The following is a 6076-nucleotide window of genomic DNA, read 5'->3' as shown; positions in this document are numbered from 1 at the left end:
GAGCACAGAACCAAAGTTTACTAGAACACGCTTCGATTCTGTGTATTTCTCTGTTCAGAAGTTGAAGAATATAGATACCTCCGAACACTAAAGAATAGCCTTAGCTGGAAGAAACATATAGATACTGTATGCTCGTCTTCCTTCCGTAACCCTTGTTTTCTTATACATAAGTTAAAACAAGCTCCTTCAGACGTCAAACAGCTAGCGTATAACACCATGATTAGACCTAAACTCGAGTGCGCGTGAACTGTTTGGGATCACGCACAAAATTAACATTAATGTTCTCGAAAGAAATCAATGCAAGGCTGTTCGGTTTATATTATATAAATATCGGAGCACTGACTCAACATCTCCCCAGCGCCCAGTTAGCACTCATTCATCAGCAAAGGATATTTGTTAGTTTGGGCTGTGTAACGTAAGTTGCCCTACCCGCACCGTCTTGTGACGCAACAGGCTATGAAGGAAGTCTTGACAGTGCCAGCTTTCAACGGCAATATTTATTGCCTTTAAAAGAAGCAACTGATTTGGAGGCGACCCGGAAATATTCCTAGCCCATTTTGCGTTCACTCAAACAAAAAATATATTTGAGCAGTAAATAAGGCTACAGTTTTGCTCCATAAAGGCAATGCGCCTGTTTTTGGCGCTCAAATATGAACGTTGCCTTTTTGCAGCCATACATTTAGGAATAAATGACAAATTATGCGTTCTGTAATTCCCTGATGCCTTCACATATACTATTTATATTCACCGTATACACTGCCAAAGACATATGTGAGATTTACTTTGTTTTGATAGTTAACGCTGTATTTAGAAAGATTATTATGTGTTACTGCCTTGTTCGTTTAGTAGAGTACACGATGTGATGTAGAGATTGCTTTTACGTCGAAGGCATCGGCCGAATTATACACAAACCTCATGCAATTCTCTCTTGCTGCCTCTAGCTCTATAGAATTAACTTCGGCGCTCACAGACCGCATCACAGGGTGACCTCTTCCTATGAGCAAGTAATTATTGTCAAGTATTTCTTGACGTCCTAAGAAAAGTCAACATACTTCGAGAATTCCAGTCAGGTGGCGGTCGATGCGGCGACGCTCCTCCTCAGTGAATAGTGCTACCGCAGCGGCGGCGGACACCAGGAGTGTGTAACTGGCCTCGACCTGGCGGGAGCAGAAGGGCAGCCGCTCTTGCTTCGCTCGTTCGTTGCTTCCGTGTAGGATGAGCAGGGCGGCGCTGGGGTTGCCTACAGGCGCGTACGCAAGTAGGAACAGCCACGCGAGGTGGCGGAGTATGGTGAGGTCGTCGATCCTCCCAAATATCTTGAGCAGCCCGTCCCGCAGGGCTACATCGCTGAAAAGCATCACGTCCTCCATTGACAACGGCGGCTTTATTCCCAGCGTTGTGTCGATCACATCTTTAATGTAGGTCGAATTGAACAACGTCGAGTGGCCAAGCATGTTGCCCAACGGAAATGCAGCGGGAACAGGGGGCTTTCATGCAGACGACCGGACCAAACTGGTGAACACGTACTGGAGGGTCATGAAGGCCTCAGCTGTTGCATTAAGAGGTAGCGAAAACTTTGCGTCGTTGGCAAAAAGCTTTAATATGTTGGTGTAGACATTTTCGAAGTATTTCTTCGGTATTTGCCTAAAGAGGTCCCTCCAGTACAGCATTCGGTCGCTGTGCGAAACGAGAATGCGGCGTTTCTTGTTTTCGTCTACAGTTGGCAGTAGCTTGAGCGAGAACCATAGGTACACCTTCCAATTGAAGGCGAGGTCGAATAGCACATGCAGAGGATCCCGTTTAGACGCTTCGCCATCGGGCCAAAGAAGGTGATGCTCGCTCATAAAGTCTTGAACTACTTTGACCTGCGAGCCCGTCTCCATCATGCAGCTGTCCAACATTGCTGTCGCTTTTCTTACCGCGGGCAACTGGGTGGTGCTCTTGTGCAGCGTATCAGGCAACCTGCTGAGCCATGCCATGACCATGTCCTTGAGGGCCGAGCTTGAGAGATCGGAGAACTCCTTGCGGGGCGCCCAGCGACCGCAGACGTGGGCCGCAAAATCATAGCATGGGTCCACGCTCATGTCCAGCTGGCTCTCAATGAGGCCCCTGCAATACCAGCAGGAAAAATAACTCCATATATTGAGGGGCTCTTTCAAGTGCCCTTGAAAACGGCAGGCCTGAGGGACGAATATGCTACGCCTTAAACTTGACTTTCGAATGTGACAGTGCGCCGTATAGCAACATAGGAGGATAATAAGGTGCTAAATATACGTGGTGTAGGGTTTAGGAGTATAACGTACCAAAGAGGCTGATGCCGCGAGGGCTGTCGTAGGGAGCAGCTACGATTTTTTGGAATGGACTGACATCGTGCAGTAGCCAGTTTCTGTTTCGCCTCCATCTAACTGTAGACGACTCGATCAGCACTGCACCCGTATCCTGATGTTACGCATCATACCTTATGTTGAATGGTTAGTTTTCGCTCTGAAGACAATCTTGATATAGGACGCGGAGAAACACTAAGGGATAATTATTGGAAAAACCAATTTAAATAGTATGGCTTCTCCAGAAGACGAGCAAGATTAAATGTCCCTGTATGAATCTTGCGATCAGAAATACGGACGCATAGTAGATGTACATACGAGGAATAGCAGTTTTGGTTGGCTACACATGTGTAGTTTAGACCAAATAATGAATCGGTTTTTGAACAATGTATATTTTGGTAGTAACACACTGAAAGTCACAGAACTAGTAATATATCGGCGCGAACTGTTCACATCCTCATTTATTCCTGTTCGACAGCCGCTGGCATGCGGCCTTATCATTGTTGTTCTGGCGCGCTTATCAATCTGTATCCCGTGTTTGTTCATGCTCGTTGTCGCGATAAGACGCGTTATCATTTTTTTTGTCGCCAACGATGCGCCGAGATCTGTCTCGAAGATTCTGATCACTTGCGTATGTTTCTGCAATGTTCCAGGTTGTGTTACTAGCAGTTTTCTACGGTATCTAGACTGTTCGGAGCAGCCTTTATATTGAGCGTTGACGAGCGCAACGGGCATTCTTTGTTCGACGATCGACGAGCACGTTTGCAGCTATCACCGCCATCGAGTTTCTTAGTCCTTTTGCGGGCGCAAGTCAGCCCAATAAAGAGTTTCTTCAGTGAAATCACCGACACTTCATTTGTGTCATCGACCTTGTCACTACCATGTGACACCTGGTGGAGGTGCTGCCCTAGCTCCTTAAAGCGAAAGACAGCCTTGTTCCTGACGCCCTGGGAGACCAGCCAACAGGTCGCCGAGCCAGCTGCCGACTTCAAGGGCTACAACCCGAACACGGTCTGCTGCCTGACCCCGTTCGACACCGGAAGGCAACTTTCAAAATGGTCCAGTCAACAACACCAGTTGTCTTGGTGCAGCCCCGGACTAAGGACTTCTAAGGACTTTCTACTGAGATGCGGAGCACTGAATGGACATATTCGACCGCGTGGCAGAATTCAACGGCTGGAACAACGAAGCGAAGGTAAGGCAGGTCTATTTTGCTCTACAAGGATCTGCCCATATATGGTTCGAAAATCACGATGCAGCTTTGAAGGATTGGGAGATCTTCAAGAAAGAGTTTTTGACTGCCTTTGCAAGTGTCGTTCGGAATAAAAGAGCCAAGGTCATCCTTCAATCAAGACTTCAACTCCCAAACGAGCCCGCCCGGGTCTACATAGAGGAGATGAAGCGCCTCTTCCGCCGCGCTGACCCTAACATGACCGAAGGTGAGAGAGTGGAATTTTTAATGCGAGGCGTTAAAGAGTCTCTTTTTGCAGGACTTGTCCGGAACCCACCGAAAACTGTGGAAGAAATTGAAGGTGAAGCACCGACCATCGAGACGACAATGGACCCCCGGATGCGCCCCTATGAGCGACCACTTCAACTAGACTACTCAAGCCACTACCACAGCGCATCTGCAAGCGCAGAAAGCCTTCGTGAACTCATCCGTGAGATCGTCCGAAAGGAGCTTCGTCGCTTACTGCCATCATTCCAACAACCCCACGTTACGACGCTCGCGGACGTCGTCCGTGAAGAAGTCCTGCAGGCACTGGGCGTTCCTCAAGCGACAGCTGCGACAGTTCCAGCACAAGAGGCAACAACGATGAACTACGCTGCTGCATTACGTCATCCTGCGCCCCGACGTGATGACTTTCCAAGCCCTAGACGCTACCGTCCGGTTCCTGAAAGCCGCCCCTTGGCCCACGCACGCCAAGCCTACCAACGACCCCGAAGCCCCAGGAACTGCGACGCCACTGCAGATTATGCTTCTACTGCGGTGAAGCCGGCCACATTCTACGCCACTGCCTTTACCGACGAATCGGCCTCTGCGGATTTGCAGTCGATGCCCCACGGCCCCGCCCCGATGAACGACCTCAAGAAATCGAGAAGTGCCTAGGTAGCGGTGAGTTGGCGCCACAAACCTGTCGATTTAGGTCCCCATCGCCATGCAGGGCCCACGTTTCGTCGCCAGCGGCAGCTACGATGACAGTGTGCGAGGAACATCCCCAAGCCCTCGTAGGGTAAACCAAATGTAGCAACCTTTGGAAGTCAGGTTGCTATACGGCGAACTAACGAATATCTTCCGCGGTCGACGACGAGTAGTGACGACACCGCTATGATGAACACATTATTTGCGAAGACGCCCTCGACACGCCCAGACTTCAAGGTGACACCGCCGCTTCGCCCGACGTCAACATCCAAGACGTCACGACCAAACTTCAAGCTACCACTGGCGGCCAGCGAAGTGAAGACGACCTGCCCCAGCCGCGACCTCAGCACGAGACGAAGCAGAGATCGAACACCGCAGCCAACGTGCAATACGAGGACTCGAACAAGCGACCTTTAGGCTGTTGTCGACGGATGCACGGTTACCGCTCTAGTGGACGCCGGTGCTGACTACTCTGTCATCAGTGGAGCTTTCGCAACCCAGCTCAAGAACGTGACGACCACTTGGTACGGCCCACTAATCCGCACCGCTGGTGGTAACCTTATTACGCCGTCAAGGTGATGCACTGCAAGTGTTACAGTAAACGGACGTACCTACCCTACCAGCGTCGTCGTCCTACAGCACTCTTCCCGCCATGCAATTCTGGGCATGGATTTTCTGAGCGAACATCGAGCGATCATCGACCTCCGATCCAAACTCGTCAAGCTCTCGACCGGCAAAGCCATACCTGCAACGAGAACTTCGACGCATCACGTCGCTCTCTGCGCCCTCGACGGAGAATTGACCGTACCGCCCCGATCAAGCGTCATCGTCCCTGTGGTTACAACAGAAGTCGAAATCACGGTAGTGGTTATCGAAGGGAACACTCAGTTGTTACTAGATAGAGGACTTGGCATCGCAAGAGGCATCGTCCGTTTCCGCCATGGACAAGCTGATGGGCTCTTCACAAACTTCACCGACGAATACCGCCACCTAAACAAGGACATGACGATTGCTTTCCTTGACGAGCTAGCGGACACCCGAGCAGTCATCGCGCTCCCCAGCCAATTTGAAGGCGATACACCCAACCGAGACAAGCAGCCCAATTTTGACATTAATCCACGCTCCCCCGAGACAGACAAGACCAGATTCGCACTCTTCTTGAAAACTACAGCGAGTGCTTTTCTTCAGCGTCGAAAGTGTGGCAAACTCCGTTGGCAAAGCATCGCATCATCACGGACGAAAACACTCGACAGCTATGTCAAAGCCCCTACCGTGTATCGCCACGAGAACACCAGGCCCTACGCGATGAAGTTGAGGAAATGCTGCGTCATGACGTGATCCAGCCATCCAACAGCTTCTGGGCGGCACCAGTCGTTTTGGTGAAGAAGAGGGCACACTTCGCTTCTGCGTCGATTACCGGCGCTTGAATTGCATAAATAAGAAGGATGTCTACCCACTTCCCCGCATCGACTACACACTGGACCGGCTCATCAATGCAAGGTAATGCAAGGTACTTCTCATCGATGGACCTGAAGAGCGGATATTGGCAAATTGAGGTCGACGAAAGAGATCGCGAGAAGACTGCATTCATCACACCGGAGTGCCTTTT

The 6076-nt window shown here is 50.3% G+C and overlaps 1 protein-coding gene across 1 annotated transcript in view; it reads right to left on the bottom strand.

The window, feature by feature from the left end:
* LOC146177416 (endothelin-converting enzyme 1-like) overlaps positions 1-1344 on the bottom strand; it is a 31445-nt gene extending 30101 nt beyond the window's left edge. Inside the window, exon 1 of the mRNA XM_084581555.1 lies at positions 1053-1344. The gene's annotated coding sequence lies outside the window, so the exon portion shown is untranslated. The remainder of the gene's footprint in view (positions 1-1052) is intronic.
* Between the last annotated feature and the right edge of the window lie 4732 nt (positions 1345-6076).

This window comes from Amblyomma maculatum, chromosome 10 (assembly GCF_055883805.1).
Source record: "Amblyomma maculatum isolate TAMU_Amacu chromosome 10, ASM5588380v1, whole genome shotgun sequence".
Taxonomy (NCBI): domain Eukaryota; kingdom Metazoa; phylum Arthropoda; class Arachnida; order Ixodida; family Ixodidae; genus Amblyomma; species Amblyomma maculatum.
This window is presented reverse-complemented; position numbering and strand designations above follow the sequence as displayed.